This window comes from Hyla sarda, chromosome 7 (genome assembly GCF_029499605.1).
Source record: "Hyla sarda isolate aHylSar1 chromosome 7, aHylSar1.hap1, whole genome shotgun sequence".
NCBI classification, from domain to species: domain Eukaryota; kingdom Metazoa; phylum Chordata; class Amphibia; order Anura; family Hylidae; genus Hyla; species Hyla sarda.
Window position 1 is genome coordinate 230083329 of NC_079195.1, and position 19498 is coordinate 230102826.

Below are 19498 nucleotides of genomic sequence, written 5' to 3' on the forward strand. Positions count from 1 at the left end.
TAAAGTTCGCCAATAAAATGTACACACAGGCCGCAACCCGAACTGTCTAAATTTTGCCCATAACAACCAGTCACGCAGTTTCAGACAAATTTTTCCAGTAAATACCTCTGTTTTGAAGCTTAAAATGTCTGCCGGAATACTGCGGGCTCATAGTTGCAGTTGTGCTGTGGTACAGTTGCCCATAGCAACCAATCAGAGTCCAGCTTTCACTTTTCATAGGCCTGTTTAAAAATGAAAGATGGAATCTGGTTGCTATGGGCGACTGCTCCTCTGCGCAATGCTTGATAGTTCTCTTCCATGGGTGCACGGAGCCTTAAGGGCCGTTCTATGGAGATGACATTGTGCGGCCATTGTGGTTTTTATGTGGTAACTGCAGCATGAGAACCCAGATAGTATGGGATCCGCAAATAAGGTTTGGACCCGCAAATGACATGTTATCTGATCAGAGGCATTCAGTTTAACTTTTTAAGGGTAGGGTCACATGTAACGGATCTGCAGCGTATTTTACGCTGCGGATGCGCCGGTGACCCGACCCGTAGTGTGCCTCCAGCTGTTAACACCCCCCACGTTCCCTGGCCTGCTCGCACCGGCAATCTGCCGCTCCGAGCAGCCACACAGGGGCCTGCGAGTCGCCAAGTGCATGCACAGTGTACTCAGACATCGCGGCTGCTCGCGGTGTCTGAGTACAATACAAGTGCACTTGGTGACTGTGTGGCTACTCGGAGCGGCGAATTGCTGCTGCGAGCAGGCGAGGGAACGTGGGGGTGTTAACAGCTGTAGGTACACGATGGGTCGCTGCGGATCCGTTACATGTGACCCTACCCTTAGGCTATGTAGACACGGCAGAATCTCCATGCGGAATCTAGGGAAGAATTCTGCCGGAAATTCTGCCAAAAATATACTACCCATTTACTTTAATGGGATTACCCTGTCCTATTCAGACTTCTATGTTTTTAGAGAACAATTCAATTAAAATTGTGCAATTCCATTCGAATTCCGCAATTCCGTTCAGCAAGCTTTGCGTGTCATGTGAACATAGCCTTTTACAGCCAAGTTATATCCTGTATTATACTCCAGAGCTGCACTGACTATTCTGCTGGTGGGGTCACTGTGTACATACATTACATTACTTATCCTGTACTGATCCTGAGTTATATCAGGTATTATACTCCAGAGCTGTACTCACTATTCTGCTGGTGAGGTCACTGTGTACATACATTACATTACTTATCCTGTACTGATCCTGAGTTATATCAGGTTGTCACGATGCCGGCTGGCAGGTAGTGGATCCTCTGTGCCAGAGAGGGATTGGCGTGGACCGTGCTAGTGGACCGGTTCTAAGCCACTACTGGTTTTCACCAGAGCCCGCCGCAAAGCGGGATGGTCTTGCTGCGGCGGTAGTGACCAGGTCGTATCCACTAGCAACGGCTCACCTCTCTGGCTGCTGAAGATAGGCGCGGTACAAGGGAGTAGGCAAAAGCAAGGTCGGACGTAGCAGAAGGTCGGGGCAGGCAGCAAGGATCGTAGTCAGGGGCAACGGCAGAAGGTCTGGAAACACAGGCAAGGAACACACAAGGAACGCTTTCACTGGCACTAAGGCAACAAGATCCGGCAAGGGAGTGCAGGGGAAGTGAGGTGATATAGGGAAGTGCACAGGTGAACACACTAATTGGAACCACTGCGCCAATCAGCGGCGCAGTGGCCCTTTAAATCGCAGAGACCCGGCGCGCGCGCGCCCTAGGGAGCGGGGCCGCGCGCGCCGGGACAGAACAGACGGAGAGCGAGTCAGGTAGGGGAGCCGGGGTGCGCATCGCGAGCGGGCGCTACCCGCATCGCGAATCGCATCCCGGCTGGCAGCGGAATCGCAGCGCCCCGGGTCAGAGGACGTGACCGGAGCGCTGCCGCGGGGAGAGTGAAGCGAGCGCTCCGGGGAGGAGCGGGGACACGGAGCGCTCGGCGTAACAGTACCCCCCCCCTTGGGTCTCCCCCTCTTTTTAGAGCCTGAGAACCTGAGGAGCAGACTTTTGTCTAGGATGTTGTCCTCAGGTTCCCAGGATCTCTCTTCAGGACCACAACCCTCCCAGTCCACTAAAAAAAAATTTTTCCCTCTGACCTTTTTGGCAGCTAAAATTTCTTTGACCGAGAAGATGTCCGAGGAGCTGGAAACAGGAGTGGGAGGAACAGATTTGGGAGAAAAACGGTTGAGGATGAGTGGTTTGAGAAGAGAGACGTGAAAGGCATTAGGGATACGAAGAGAAGGAGGAAGAAGAAGTTTATAAGAGACAGGATTAATTTGACACAAAATTTTGAAAGGACCAAGATAGCGTGGTCCCAACTTGTAGCTAGGGACACGGAAGCGGACATATTTAGCGGAGAGCCATACCTTGTCTCCAGGGGAAAAAACGGGGGGAGCTCTTCTTTTCATATCCGCGAACTTCTTCATGCGTGATGAAGCCTGTAAGAGAGAATTTTGGGTCTCTCTCCATATGATGGAAAGGTCACGAGAAATTTCATCCACAGCGGACAGACCAGAGGGCAAGGGAGTAGGGAGGGGGGGAAGAGGGTGACGGCCGTACACCACGAAAAATGGGGATTTGGAGGAAGACTCAGAGACCCTGAAGTTATACGAGAATTCGGCCCATGGGAGGAGATCTGCCCAGTCATCCTGGCGGGAGGAAACAAAATGTCGCAAATAATCACCCAAGATCTGGTTAATCCTTTCTACTTGTCCATTGGACTGGGGATGATATGCAGAAGAAAAATTTAATTTAATCTTGAGTTGTTTACAGAGAGCCCTCCAGAATTTAGACACGAATTGGACGCCTCTATCCGAGACAATCTGCGTAGGCAACCCGTGAAGACGAAAAATGTGTACAAAAAATTGTTTAGCCAACTGAGGCGCAGAAGGAAGACCAGGAAGAGGGATGAAATGTGCCATTTTGGAGAATCGATCAACGACCACCCAAATAACAGTGTTGCCACGGGAAGGGGGTAAATCAGTAATAAAATCCATACCAATCAGAGACCAAGGCTGTTCGGGGACAGGCAGAGGATGAAGAAAACCAGCGGGCTTCTGGCGAGGAGTCTTATCCCGGGCACAGATAGTGCAGGCTCGCACAAAGTCCACAACATCCGTCTCCAGAGTCGGCCACCAATAGAAGCGGGAGATGAGTTGCACAGATTTCTTGATACCCGCATGACCTGCGAGATGGGAGGAGTGACCCCATTTGAGGATTCCGAGGCGTTGGCGAGGAGAAACAAAGGTCTTTCCTGGAGGAGTCTGCCTGATGGAGGCTGGAGAAGTGGAGATCAGGCAGTCAGGTGGAATGATGTGTTGCGGAGAGAGTTCAACTTCTGAGGCATCCGAGGAACGAGAGAGAGCATCGGCCCTAATGTTCTTATCGGCAGGACGAAAGTGAATCTCAAAATTAAATCGGGCAAAGAACAGAGACCACCGGGCCTGGCGAGGATTCAGCCGTTGGGCAGACTGGAGGTAGGAGAGGTTCTTGTGGTCGGTGTAGATAATAACAGGAGAACTTGATCCCTCCAGCAGATGCCTCCATTCCTCAAGTGCTAATTTAATGGCTAGAAGCTCTCGATCCCCGATGGAGTAGTTCCTCTCCGCTGGAGAGAAGGTCCTAGAGAAAAAACCACAAGTGACAGCATGCCCGGAAGAATTTTTTTGTAGAAGAACAGCTCCAGCTCCCACTGAGGAGGCATCAACCTCCAATAGGAAGGGTTTGGAAGGGTCAGGTCTGGAGAGGACGGGAGCCGAAGAAAAGGCAGACTTGAGTCGTTTAAAGGCGTCTTCTGCTTGAGGAGGCCAGGACTTGGGATCAGCATTTTTTTTGGTTAAAGCCACGATAGGAGCCACAATGGTAGAAAAATGTGGAATAAATTGCCTGTAATAATTGGCGAACCCCAAAAAGCGTTGGATAGCACGGAGTCCGGAGGGGCGTGGCCAATCTAAGACGGCAGAGAGTTTGTCTGGATCCATCTGTAGTCCCTGGCCAGAGACCAAATATCCTAAAAAAGGAAGAGATTGGCATTCAAACAGACATTTCTCAATTTTGGCATAGAGTTGGTTGTCACGAAGTCTCTGAAGAACCATACGGACATGCTGGCGGTGTTCTTCTAGATTGGCAGAAAAAATTAGGATATCGTCCAGATATACAACAACACAGGAGTATAACAGATCACGAAAAATTTCATTGACAAAGTCTTGGAAGACGGCAGGGGCGTTGCACAGTCCAAAGGGCATGACCAGATACTCAAAGTGTCCATCTCTGGTGTTAAATGCCGTTTTCCACTCGTCCCCCTCTCTGATGCGGATGAGGTTATAGGCGCCTCTTAAGTCCAATTTAGTGAAGATGTGGGCACCTTGGAGGCGATCAAAGAGTTCAGAGATGAGGGGTAAGGGGTAGCGGTTCTTAACCGTGATTTTATTAAGACCGCGGTAGTCAATGCAAGGACGTAGGGAGCCATCTTTTTTGGACACAAAGAAAAAGCCGGCTCCGGCAGGAGAGGAGGATTTACGGATAAAGCCCTTTTTTAGATTCTCCTGGACGTATTCGGACATGGCAAGAGTCTCTGGGGCAGAGAGAGGATAAATTCTGCCCCGGGGTGGAGTAGTGCCCGGGAGGAGGTCGATAGGGCAATCATAAGGCCTGTGAGGAGGTAGAGTCTCAGCTTGTTTTTTGCAGAAAACATCCGCGAAGTCCATATAGGCCTTAGGGAGACCGGTTACTGGAGGAACCACAGAGTTACGGCAAGGGTTACTGGGAACCGGTTTTAGACAGTTCTTGGAACAAGAGGACCCCCAACTCTTGATCTCCCCAGTGGACCAATCCAGGGTAGGGGAATGAAGTTGAAGCCAGGGAAGTCCAAGGAGAATTTCCGAGGTGCAATTGGGGAGGACCAAAAGTTCAATCCTCTCATGATGAGATCCGATGCTCATAAGAAGGGGCTCCGTGCGGAAACGTATGGTACAGTCCAATCTTTCATTATTTACACAATTGATGTAGAGGGGTCTGGCGAGACTGGTCACCGGGATGTTGAACCTGTTGACGAGAGAGGCCAAAATAAAATTTCCTGCAGATCCAGAGTCCAAGAAGGCCACTGTAGAGAAGGAGAAGGCAGAGGCAGACATCCGCACAGGCACAGTAAGACGTGGAGAAGCAGAGTAGACATCAAGGACTGTCTCACCTTTGTGCGGAGTCAGCGTACGTCTTTCCAGGCGGGGAGGACGGATAGGACAATCTCTCAGGAAGTGTTCGGTACTAGCACAGTACAGGCAGAGGTTCTCCATACGGCGTCGTGTCCTCTCTTGAGGTGTCAGGCGAGACCGGTCGACCTGCATAGCCTCCACGGCGGGAGGCACAGGAACAGATTGCAGGGGACCAGAGGAGAGAGGAGCCGAGGAGAAGAAACGCCTCGTGCGAACAGAGTCCATATCTTGGCGGAGTTCCTGACGCCTTTCGGAAAAACGCATGTCAATGCGAGTGGCTAGGTGAATAAGTTCATGTAGATTAGCAGGAATTTCTCGTGCGGCCAGAACATCTTTAATGTTGCTGGATAGGCCTTTTTTGAAGGTCGCGCAGAGGGCCTCATTATTCCAGGACAATTCTGAAGCAAGAGTACGGAATTGTACGGCATACTCGCCAACGGAAGAATTACCCTGGACCAGGTTCAACAGGGCAGTCTCAGCAGAAGAGGCTCGGGCAGGTTCCTCAAAGACACTTCGGATTTCCGAGAAGAAGGAGTGTACAGAGGCAGTGACGGGGTCATTGCGGTCCCAGAGCGGTGTGGCCCATGACAGGGCTTTTCCGGACAGAAGGCTGACTACGAAAGCCACCTTAGACCTTTCAGTGGGAAACAGGTCCGACATCATCTCCAGATGCAGGGAACATTGGGAAAGAAAGCCACGGCAAAACTTAGAGTCCCCATCAAATTTATCCGGCAAGGATAAGCGTATCCCAGGAGCGGCCACTCGCTGCGGAGGAGGTGCAGGAGCTGGCGGAGGAGATGACTGCTGAAGCTGTGGTAGTAACTGTTGTAGCATAACGGTCAGTTGAGACAGCTGTTGGCCTTGTTGCGCTATCTGTTGTGACTGCTGGGCGACCACCGTGGTGAGGTCAGCGACAACTGGCAGAGGAACTTCAGCGGGATCCATGGCCGGATCTACAGTCACGATGCCGGCTGGCAGGTAGTGGATCCTCTGTGCCAGAGAGGGATTGGCGTGGACCGTGCTAGTGGACCGGTTCTAAGCCACTACTGGTTTTCACCAGAGCCCGCCGCAAAGCGGGATGGTCTTGCTGCGGCGGTAGTGACCAGGTCGTATCCACTAGCAACGGCTCACCTCTCTGGCTGCTGAAGATAGGCGCGGTACAAGGGAGTAGGCAAAAGCAAGGTCGGACGTAGCAGAAGGTCGGGGCAGGCAGCAAGGATCGTAGTCAGGGGCAACGGCAGAAGGTCTGGAAACACAGGCAAGGAACACACAAGGAACGCTTTCACTGGCACTAAGGCAACAAGATCCGGCAAGGGAGTGCAGGGGAAGTGAGGTGATATAGGGAAGTGCACAGGTGAACACACTAATTGGAACCACTGCGCCAATCAGCGGCGCAGTGCCCCTTTAAATCGCAGAGACCCGGCGCGCGCGCGCCCTAGGGAGCGGGGCCGCGCGCGCCGGGACAGAACAGACGGAGAGCGAGTCAGGTAGGGGAGCCGGGGTGCGCATCGCGAGCGGGCGCTACCCGCATCGCGAATCGCATCCCGGCTGGCAGCGGAATCGCAGCGCCCCGGGTCAGAGGACGTGACCGGAGCGCTGCCGCGGGGAGAGTGAAGCGAGCGCTCCGGGGAGGAGCGGGGACCCGGAGCGCTCGGCGTAACACAGGTATTATACTCCAGAGCTGTACTCACTATTCTGCTGGTGAGATCACTGTGTACATACATTACATTACTTATCCTGTACTGATCCTGAGTTATATACTGTATTATACTCCAGAGCTGTACTCACTATTCTGCTGGTGAGGTCACTGTGTACATACATTACATTACTTATCCTGTACTGATCCTGAGTTATATCCTGTATTATACCCCAAAGCTGCACTCACTATTCTGCTGGTGAGGTCACTGTGTACATACATTACATTACTTATCCTGTACTGATCCTGAGTTATATCCTGTATTATACTCCAGAGCTGTACTCACTATTCTGCTGGTGAGGTCACTGTGTACATACATTACATTACTTATTCTGTACTGATCCTGAGTTATATCCTGTATTATACTCCAGAGCTGTACTCACTATTCTGCTGGTGAGGTCACTGTGTACATACATTACATTACTTATCCTGTACTGATCCTGAGTTATATCCTGTATTATACTCCAGAGCTGTACTCACTATTCTGCTGGTGAGGTCACTGTGTACATACATTACATTACTTATCCTGTACTGATCCTGAGTTATATCCTGTATTATACTCCAGAGCTGTACTCACTATTCTGCTGGTGAGGTCACTGTATACATACATTACATTACTTATCCTGTACTGATCCTGAGTTATATCCTGTATTATACTCCAGAGCTGTACTCACTATTCTGCTGGTGAGGTCACTGTATACATACATTACATTACTTATCCTGTACTGATCCTGAGTTATATCCTGTATTATACTCCAGAGCTGTACTCACTATTCTGCTGGTGAGGTCACTGTATACATACATTACATTACTTATCCTGTACTGATCCTGAGTTATATCCTGTAATATACTCCAGAGCTGCACTCACTATTCTGCTGGTGAGGTCACTGTATACATACATTACATTACTTATCCTGTACTGATCCTGAGTTATATCCTGTATTATACTCCAGAGCTGTACTCACTATTCTGCTGGTGAGGTCACTGTATACATACATTACATTACTTATCCTGTACTGATCCTGAGTTATATCCTGTAATATACTCCAGAGCTGCACTCACTATTCTGCTGGTGAGGTCACTGTATACATACATTACATTACTTATCCTGTACTGATCCTGAGTTATATCCTGTATTATACTCCAGAGCTGTACTCACTATTCTGCTGGTGAGGTCACTGTATACATACATTACATTACTTATCCTGTACTGATCCTGAGTTATATCCTGTAAATCTTTTATTAGAAAAATATAAATCATAACAAACACAGAACCAGCACAACTTTGCCATAATGGAAAACAACAAAATGAAATAACATAAACCCATACTTTTCAAGAACAAAAATCCTGCCTAAACGGCCAGCCCAGCTTTTCCTAAAAATACTAATACTACACCAAACATAACCAAACACACTCACATGCATGCATACCTAATGTGCAAAAACCAAAAATAAAATTGCATATTTAGCTTTAACAAAAAAAAAAAAAAAAAAAAAAAAAAAAAAAAAAAAAAATGGTTCGACTGCCATCTATCACTACTATAAACACTATATAATACACAAACCAAAATATAAAACAAACAAAATTATAATATTTACTATATATACTATATACATACTATATACATATAACCTATATACACCTATAAATATACAGAAAACAACCTACTCTAAACTGTCCCTTCACCCACACCACCCACCCTCCTGTACATGGGTCAGAGTCCATAGAGTCCATAGTCCTCAATGTCCAGTCCATAACTGACCCATGCCAGGTCCACCAAAACAAACAACCACCACCACCCACAAAAACACCCTCCCAACCTAGAACTCCTCCCAACCAACTTTACCATAACCAGCTTTATAATATACAAAAACAAACAATACAACCCACTTTAGGCCCAAGTTCGGTGCCTGTAAGCCCTACATAACTTTAGCGTCTGAAAACAAAACAAAAAGCTATGGTGCACATGCATTAGCCCACCACCAGGAAGAAGGATGGCAATCCTGATACATACAAAATATTTACATTCTTTCCCTAATTGCACCCTACCTCTCACCCTACCATTATCCCTAAAAATAAACTGACCCTACTATCACCCTAACCCTGTCCCTACATCACTGTCCCTAACCAAAACCAGGGTACTCTACCCAAAAGGTCTAGTACCTAGGGCACATCAAAACAAAACCCTCTCCATAGGAGAGAAGCCCTACTGGTACCAAGACTGCCATACTCCAAAGACCTGATCTTCCCGAGGTCACCGGTGATGTTCCTACAGACCTCCACCTCGAAGAGGACTTTCCGCTGTGTAGACACTAAACACCGTGCATTCCACGTGTAGTACCTAACCACTAAACTGACTAAGAATAAAGTGCCCCGATCACGGCCACCCAGGGTCCTGAATGCCCCATAAGCCCATTCCGGATAGGTAAGGCATGCAAGTTGACTCCAGCCGATGGAAGCGCCCACTCGGTTGTAGACCCCTATATTAAAGGGACAATGAAGCAGGAAATGGTCCATGCTTTCCAGCATGTCCCTGCACTCTTCTCGGGGACACCCCCGGTCATCAGATCTCCTACACTTCAAATTGTCCCTCACATATAGCTTCCCCTGAAAGCAGCGCCAGGCCAAGTCCCAAAACTTCTGGGGGATCCTTTTCATGTTTAAAAGATACAACCCCACCCTCAGATCCCGACCTGGGCAGTCCCTGAGCGCCAGAGGCTTCTGGAAGTGGGTCAACAGAACCCGTTTGTCAAGGAACTGCCTTGACTGGGTCCTGATCTCCCACACTCCCAGACCCCACCGACGTATCGCCTTCAGAGTCGGGGTAGCGTAAGCCGGAAGATATCCATGGGGCGTACGGAGGTCCTTCACTTGCCCTCCTGTCTCCCATTCCTGGAAGAAAGGCCGAAACCATTCCCTGCAGGAGAGTACCCACGGAGGAGCCCTCTCTGACCAGAGGTTCGAGATGTTAGCTTTCAAGAAGGTGTTCGTTAAGAACACCACAGGGTTTACCATAGATAAACCCCCTAGTCTCCTCGTGCGGTACGTAACCTCCCTCTTGACTAGGTTTATCCTGTTCCCCCATAACAGTTGGAAAAACAGGCTGTAGATCCTAGTATAGTAAGCCTCTGGCAAAATACATACGCTGCCCAGATAGATAAACAAGGGGAGCAGGTACGATTTGATCAGGTGTACCCTTTCCCTGAGGGTCATAGACCAACCCTTCCACTGGTTCACCTTCTGAGTGGCATCCTGGAGCTTACCATCCCAGTTTTTGGTGGGATAATCATCCTGGCCGAATGTGATGCCCAGAAGTTTTGCTGACTCTTGGGGCCCTGGAAGGGTGTCCGGGAGATCAAACGTGGGATCTCCCCCTCCCAGCCAGAGACTTTCACACTTATCCTGGTTGATCTTAGACCCGGATGCCTCCGAGTAGCGGTCCACTTCCGACATCACCACATCGACCTCCTCTCTCGAGGACACGAAGATGGTGACATCATCAGCGTACGCCACCACTCTCTGGGCGACATCCAGCTCCGCCAGACTCATCCCGACTCCCGCCAACGGCCCACAATCTACCCTCCGGATGAAGGGATCGATTGCGAACACGTATAAAAGCGGGCTCAAGGGACAACCCTGACGGACTCCGGACCCCACCTCAAAAGAGCGGCCAGACCAACCGTTCACCAGTGGGAAACTCTCTGCCCCTGCATACAAGATCTTAAGCCAATTAACGAAAGTACTCGGTAAGCCATATCTCAGGAGGACGGACCAGAGGTACTCGTGGTTCACCCGATCAAATGCTTTGGCCTGATCCAGGGACAGCAAGTACCCCTTCCAGAGACCTGCACTACTCCGCTCCACTGCCTCCCTGACACTAAGGACAGCACTTAAGGTGCTTCGGCCTGGAACAGAGCAGTGCTGGGCCCCCGAAAGGAGCCGGGGTGCAAACTTCACCAGCCGATTAAACAGTATCTTGGCCAGAAGTTTCCTGTCCGCATTGAGAAGAGCTATGGGTCTCCAATTCTCAATACGGCTGGGATCTTTACCCTTTGAGAGAAGAATCAGGGCTGACCTCCTCATTGACTTCGGCAGAGTGCCCGAGGAGAGACACTCATTGAATACCTCAGTCAAGAGGGGAGCTAAAGACTCCTTAAAGGTCCTGTACCACTCGGATGTTAAGCCATCCGGACCTGGCGACTTCTTAGGGGCGAGCCCCTCGATCGCCAGTCTCACTTCCTCTTCCCTGATTTCTTCTGCCAAAACATCAAGAGAGGGGTCTACCCCTGGCTCAGGAATGGTTTCAGCCAGGAAAGCCGACATCCTGTCTCGATCTAGATCCTTCCTTCCCAAGAGGTGTGAGTAGAAGGATCTGACGACCTCCAAAATCCCTGATCTGGACCGATTCAGAGATCCCGTACTATCAATCAGTCCTGAGACCACTTTACTACTCACTGACATCTTACAGTTTCTGTAAGGGTCGGGCGAGCGGTACTTCCCGAAATCCCTCTCAAAAACCAAAGATGCGTGCCTATCGTACTGACACCTCATCAGCAAGGACTTCACTCTGGAGATATCCTCTCGGCTACCTCCAGTCGAGACGAGAAGCTCGAGTTTCCTCCTCAGACCCTGATACAGGCGATACCTGTTCAGGGACCTGAGGCTCGAGAGCTGGCGGAAGAACCCCGCAACCCGCTTCTTGAATATCTCCCACCACTCTGACTTACTACTACATAGGTCCAGTAAAGGTACCTGACTCTGAAGAAAATCCTCAAAGGACTGTCTTATCTCCGCTTCCTCCAGGAGGGACGAATTCAGCTTCCAATAACCTTTACCCATCCGGGGGGTCTCTGAAACATTCAGGGAAAACAAAATCATACAGTGATCGGAGAACTCCACCTCAACCACGGACACTGCGGAAGAGACGGCTTCCTCCTTTAAATAAAACCTGTCTATTCTAGACCTGCAGCTACCTCGATGATAGGTGAAACCCGCGTGGCCTGAGGGGCTCCGGATGTGGGCATCCTCTAGGCGAGCTTCCCTAACTATACTATTGAGGGCTATGCTATCATAAGCCAACCGATCATTGGAGCCTCTCCTATCTTGGGATCTCGTGACAGTATTGAAATCCCCTCCAAAGATCACCTGTCGGCTTGTAAAAAGAAAGGGCTTAATCCTCATAAAGAGATCTTTTCGTCCCCACTTTGTTTGTGGGGCGTAGATGTTAATAAGCCGAAGCTCTTGCCCCTTCATGAGGACATCTAAGATCAGGCACCTCCCCATTTCTAACTCAATAACCCGTCTGCATTCAACAGGAGCGGTAAAAAGGACCGCCACCCCACTATACGGCTCAGCCGCAAGAGACCAGTGGGAGGGGCCGCGCCTCCACTCTCTCCTGGCTTTTACCAGGGAGGCTAGATCTAACAACCTGGTCTCCTGTAAAAAGAAAATGTCGGCATCAACACGGCCGAGAAAATCAAAGGCTGCGAATCTAGCCGTATCAGACTTTATGCTGGCACAGTTAATAGATGCCAGCGTCAATGGGGTGAGTGCCGCCATCATGGGTGATTGAGTTAGATGGCCCTAACCCCCATTATCTCTGTTTTTTCTTCACCCCCTCATCCCCAGATGAGGAGGCTTCTTTCTCTTTGGACCGTTTTTTGGATTCTGATTGGTCCATTTTTGAATCCCCATTTCCACCTAGCTCCGGTTTGGCCCCATCCCCTGAGGAAATTGCCCCATCAGGACAGGGCCCAGTTCCCCCCGGAGGCTCCCCCACTTCAGGCACCCCATCCTCGACCCCCCCCTCCATGGAGGGGGAGGAGATGTCATCAAGGACAGAGTACCGGTTAGACAGATCAATCAGAGGGGGGGCAGGTAAGCTTCCGCTTGGGACTTGGTCCGTAGCACGGGGACTAGAGGGCTCCGACCTCTTCTTTCTCCCTTTACTGCCCTTTTTTTTTGGCCTCTCTTCACCCTCCTCATCCACACTTTCATAGTGGGAGGAATCGGAAAGATCGGCCTTGCTGCCCTCTTCTTTACAGATTCTCCCCATTTCCTCATCCAGCACATTCTCCCCCAGGGCCTCAGCAGTTTCAGGACTAACCTCTGGAGCAGGGCCAGAAGCTACCCCTGCCACATGGGAACTCTCCAGTTCCCTGCTCCTTCTCCGATTAGCCTCCCGCCTCAGCTTGGCGGGACTTTTCCTCTTCACTGACCCTGTTGCACCTTCTCCCGCGCTCGTGCCCTCCCCAGCTGAGGCAACATTACTGCTTTCCCCAGCCAAGGTGACCGTCGCACGGGCAAAGGCGCTAGGACAACGGCTGAAAGGGTGTCCTAAGACACCACACAGATGACACCTGATCTGCCTACAGGATGCGGCAAGATGACCTACCCCACCACACAGAGCACAGACCTGCACGGTACAGGCTGCGCTAAAGTGAGTGGGGCTGCCACACCTGTGACAGACCTTGGGCTGCCCCTGGTAGAAAATTTGGATTCTGTCTCTCCCAAGAAAAGCAGCTGATGGGATGTGGGCAACAGTGCTCCCTGAACGCTTAAGTTTGACGGAAAACGTCCAGGCCCCAGACCAGATCCCATGTTCGTCATAGTTCTTTTTCGGCATGTCCGTCACATCACCATATCTGCTGAGCCAGGTCATGATGTCATAGCAAGATAGTGACTCGTTACGTGTCAATACAGTCACTTTCTTGGCCAGATTCTGACGGGATATCGCCTTTACGGCGAAATCCCGCCAGCCGGGCTCGCTTTTCACCACCTCATAGTTCGACCAGAAAAGTTCCAAACCCTCCGGTCGAACGAAGCTGATGTCAAACTCGGAAGTACCATAGGGGTGGATCAGGGCAAAGATGTCACTTGCCCTGAATTCCATCTGGAGGAGGAGCTCAACCACCTTACCCCGAGGCGGACACGCATCTTCGCCCCTCCACACCAAACGGACCACATTCCTACGGCCACTTTCCTGCCCGGATGTTGGGAGGGACCAGACCACCTCCCCGTTTTGTTCTCGGAAGGCGCCTAAGCCATGTCTTTCTATCCAAAAAGACAGGTCAACCTCACCCCTCCCCTCTACATGGATTGACCTGTCTCCCCTACGTAGAGCCTCCAGGAGGCGCTGTTGCAATTGACCCCCAGAGCCAGATGGAGATGGAGATCCCCCTGATCCCCCGGCAGTGACGCTGGCATAGCTTCTGGGAGAAGCAGCCACTACCGGGGGGGCAGTCGAACCAGAACCAGACCCCAAACCAGGACCCTTGTTCCTAATGTAAGCCTCAGCCATAACACCTCTCTTTTGCATACCACTACCACTCCTCACCTGTATTTCACAAACACCCCTCTCTTGCACCCCACTTGCACCCATCTCTTGCACCCCGCTTGCACCCCTCTCTTGCACCCCGCTTGCACCCCTCTCTTGCACCCCGCTTGCACCCCTCTCTTGCACTCCGCTCCCTTCATCCATACTGCTACTACAACTCCTCCCATGCACACTGCCATAACTCACATCCTGCACATTACCATTTTTATTCACATTTTTGCTCTCACTTTCACTCTTGTGTACACTCTCCCTTGATGTGTTACAGGCCGGGCTGGCTGGGTCTATTACTCCAGGTATAAGGGTTGCTGGCTTAATGATTGGAGCTGCACGGCTCTTCTGTCCAGTGTCTTTGGGCACAGACACAGACTCCGCCCCCATCATAGGTGGCCCCGCCCCATCGCACGCCGCCGATTTTGACGGGAGTTGTCCCTCCGGACGCACTCCCGCCCCGCCTACTGCGGCTGACGCGCAGGGAACCTCCTCCTTCACAGTGCCAGGATCGGTACCGACTGCATCACCTAGGGGACCGCCCCCTGAACCAACAAGGTCCGGTGCCCGAACACTCCCCCCCCTCACAGGGGAGTGCCCTGCAGTGCCAGGACCTGTACCGCCCCCCGAACAAGGGAATCTGCCACCATTTTCTGGTGCCTGGGCACCCTCCCCCCTCACAGGAGGGTGCCCTTTTTTTTCTATCGCACCCGCGGCCATTTTGGGTGCACTACTGTATCCCCCATGCTGGCCCCGCTCCACTACAGAAACGGGGTCTGGCAGGTTGGGGGACCCAGCATCCTGAATCGGCTTCTCAGCTGACTCAGACTGCTGGAAAGAAGAAAAGACAAACTTAACTTGTCCTTGCGTTTTCTTCCTCTTCCTGCCCTTCGCTTTTTTATTCTTCCTCTCCTCCTCTGGGCCTAAATCCTCTCCAAAAGAGAAGTTTTCCAGACGGGTGGGGGACTCCTGCATTACAATCGCCCGCAGGAGACCCCCATCTGCCAAGCCGCTGCCTTGACTGCAGTCACTGCCATCATCATTATCATCATCATCCTCACTGGAGGTAGGTAAGGCCACCTGAGCCGGGTTCACACGGTCTTCACTCAGGGTAAGTGGGGGGTCAGGGGTAGCAGTGGTGTCACGCACAGAATTAGTATCCATATCCCCCTCACTCACATTGCTCTCCTCACCTCCTTCACCTTCCTCCATCTCCTCCTCCTCACTCTGGCAATCATCATCATCATCTCTGGAGACCGGCATACCAGAGAAACGAGCACCATGGACAAACTTCTCACGGAAAATGCCGGCACCCTCCACAATGTCAGACCTCATCCGCACAATCTCCTCCACTTTTTTCTTTAATGTTTTTACCTTAGCGGCAAATGCTGCCTTCTTGGCCCTGGATGACTGATCCACTTGGTAGCGGGCAAATTTTAAATCCGCTCTTATTCCTCTGAGCTGCTTCCCAAGCTCCTCATATTGAGCCATCTTGGCCTGCATTCTGGATGTGAATATTGCCAGGGATTCCCTTGGCCCCTTTACCCCCCATTGCTGAGGTTCTGGGGAAACTGATGTAGACGCCTTTACTCCATTCCTCTGCCTGGATGAGCTTCTTGGCCTGGATGAACTTTTGCTAGGAGCTTTGCAGCTCCCAGCTGGGGATGGGGGAGGGGGCCCCACATTGCTGTGGGCCCTGGTCGATCTTCTGACCCCATCCTGGCTACTGGCCGTTGCATGTTCGCGCACACACCCCTCCGGCCTAGAACGGGGAGCGCAAAATGAAGTCCTGGATTCCCGGGGCTCCATAGCAGAGACCCCTACCCAGGAGTCTGCCACACACCTGGGGAGGGGCGGAAGAAAAGTCTGCTTCTCTGGAAGTTTGCTGGAAGTCACAGGAGCACAGACACACCCAACCTTACTCCAGAGCTGTACTCACTATTCTGCTGGTGAGGTCACTGTATACATACATTACATTACTTATCCTGTACTGATCCTGAGTTATATCCTGTATTATACTCCAGAGCTGTACTCACTATTCTGCTGGTGAGGTCACTGTATACATACATTACATTACTTATCCTGTACTGATCCTGAGTTATATCCTGTATTATACTCCAGAGCTGTACTCACTATTCTGCTGGTGAGGTCACTGTATACATACATTACATTACTTATCCTGTACTGATCCTGAGTTATATCCTGTAATATACTCCAGAGCTGCACTCACTATTCTGCTGGTGAGGTCACTGTATACATACATTACATTACTTATCCTGTACTGATCCTGAGTTATATCCTGTATTATACTCCAGAGCTGTACTCACTATTCTGCTGGTGAGGTCACTGTATACATACATTACATTACTTATCCTGTACTGATCCTGAGTTATATCCTGTAATATACTCCAGAGCTGCACTCACTATTCTGCTGGTGAGGTCACTGTATACATACATTACATTACTTATCCTGTACTGATCCTGAGTTATATCCTGTATTATACTCCAGAGCTGTACTCACTATTCTGCTGGTGAGGTCACTGTATACATACATTACATTACTTATCCTGTACTGATCCTGAGTTATATCCTGTAATATACTCCAGAGCTGCACTCACTATTCTATTGTATTATACTCCAGAGCTGCGCTCACTTATCGGTGAAAGTCCCACATGTAATTCAGTAACACGCTGTGTACACAAACAGTCATTAGCGCCATCACTACAGCCTATTGTATTTCGGTCTATATTTGCTGTCTAGTCACTTTCCTATACAACATGTCATCAGATCAGTTGCAGGTTTTTATTATATGTTTTATGATATGATGTAAGTTATAATTGACATGTATGTTCTTTAGTACAGGTCTGAGAGGCCGGCAGGAAGACAGGAAGGGCATAATATAGGGTAAGTGCCCATTACGCCTTGTGTCTATAACAGTGGTCTCCAAACTGTGACCCTCCACCTGTTGCAAAACTACAACAGCTGTCCAGGCATGCTGGGAGATGTGGTTTTGAAACATCTGGAGGTCTACAGTTTTGAGACCCTGGATACTAACCAGCTCTTTATATAATCTTCGGGGGAAGTTTAGACTTGTATACAGCATCTTAAAGGGGTACTCCGGTGGAAAACCTTTTTCTTTTTTAATCAACTTTTTTTTTTAAGCCAGAAAGTTAAACAGATTTGTAAATTACTTCTATTAAAAAATATTTACCCTTTCAGTACTTTTTAGCAGCTGTATGCTACAGAGGAAATTCTTTTCTTTTTGAATTTCTTTTTTGTCTTGTCCACAGTGCTCTCTGCTGACACCTGATGCCCGTATCAGGAACTGCCCAGAGCAGAAGAAAATCCCCATAGCAAACCTATGCTGCTCTGGACAGTTCCTGATACGGGCATCAGGTGCCAGCAGAGAGCACTGTGGAAAAGACAAAAAGAAATTCAAAAAGAAAAGAATTTCCTCTGTCACATACAACTGCTAATAAGTACAGGAAGGATTAAGATTTTTTAATAGAAATAATTTACAAATCTGTTTAACTTTCTGGCACCAGTTGATTTAAAAAAAAAATTTCCACCGGAGTACCCCTTTAAGTGGCTCTAATGAAACCCTGATCAATCATGAGTGGGTATATAGCAGTGACTTTTTAGGTGGAAGGAGAGATTAATCCACCAATGCAGTCTGATTATAGAACATTTATACTATATAGTGGCATAGGGGTTCAAGTCGTGGGAAAGAAAGTGTTCAAGGGCTGGTCCTGCAGGACTTCTGCCCATGGGAATGGTGTTCCTGCTGTGTAAAAATGCAGATACTCCGTTTCCATGCGTTCCTGCAGGTTTTGAGCCCCGGGCATCTCCGACACGATCAACCAAGGATCAGGGTTCGACCAGAGAAGCTGGGGCAAAGAGTTTTCCCTTAGAGGTTCAGCCATGGGGGTTAAAGACTGAAGTTCTACCTTGGGATTTAAAGGGGTACTCTGCTGCAACAAAATGTTCCAAACGCTGGAGCCGGGAGCTCGTAAAGTCATAGCCCCACCCCCTCAATAAAAGTCTATGGGAGGGGGCGTGATGCCCCCTCCCATAGACTTGCATTGAGGATGTGGGCCGTGATGTCATGAAGGGGCGGAGCTATGGAGTCACGAGCTCCCGGCGCCAGCTCCAGCGTTTGTAACAGTTTGTTCCAAACGCTGAGCAGCGGAGAACCCCTTTAAGTCAGGAAGAGTGAGGCATATGTTTTTGTCAAGAGAAGTTGGAGTAGAAGCTATATAATAGGGGCTATGAGGGACATGTATCATTATTTGTGTATGGTAGAAGCAGTTTACCACTTTTGCCGAATTCTAAATTATGCGCAGAAGCGCTAAATTTATCAATCAAGCGCAATGAGTTTCATAAATTGCGGGCAAATACAGTCATCTCCTCAATCCACTCTTTGAAAAAGGAAATCGAGGATTTAGGGCATCTCGCTACGTGCATTTCAAGATGGCTTATATTTGCGTAAAAAATATGGTCATTGCACAAGATTTCTGCGGGTAAATGAAATGTACGCAGTTAATAAATTTGTGCGTTCTAAATATGTCACTCCAAGGTTACACCCAAACCTGCACATCTGGAGGAAATGCTCCACCAGAATGTGCGCAAAAAAAAAAAAGACGCAAAAAAACAGCTTGCGCAAAATTATGCGCAAAAATTGGAATGCAAAACAGGGGTAAAATCTTTGATACATGTCCCCTATGAGTGTAGACGGAGTATTCACCGCCTCAGTGGTTACACATAAGTATCTGTGGTGTTACATAAATAGCCAGGAGAAGTATTTTCCCATGGTGACCTCCATCCCGATCTGTCACCGGGAGCCGACAGTCACTGTATAAACAGAAATGATATTAATAAGCCACTGATTGTATAATTTATTTTTCTTATTGATGTCTCACATTAAGTGACAAGTAGGTGACAGTGATGATCTATTATCCTGCTCCACCCTGACTGCTAAACACTGTGGAAAACAAGGGGAAATTTATTGACACATAAATAGCGTCCTGCTTCTTTTTTATAAAACAAAATCATGTTATTTTTTTTCATTGTTTTTTCTACAAAGTAACTATTACTTGTCACAGCGAGCGCTCCGGTCATCACCTCAGGACCAGAGCGCCCGATGCCTCAGCCCTCAGTCCCGGCATCTCTCGGTTAGTCGAAATGACCGGGAGCGCGGGTTCCACAGCTTCAGAGACGCGGCTGGCGTGGCGGCTGGTTCCCGCTCTCTAG

The 19498-nt window shown here is 49.5% G+C and overlaps 1 protein-coding gene across 1 annotated transcript in view; it reads left to right on the top strand.

The window, feature by feature from the left end:
* Positions 1 to 306: 306 nt before the first annotated feature.
* The window catches only part of LOC130283226 (mucin-2-like), an 87606-nt gene continuing 68414 nt past the window's right edge, over positions 307 to 19498 (top strand). The window contains exons 1-2 of the mRNA XM_056532432.1: positions 307 to 412; positions 17111 to 17152. The gene's annotated coding sequence lies outside the window, so the exon portion shown is untranslated. The remainder of the gene's footprint in view (positions 413 to 17110; positions 17153 to 19498) is intronic.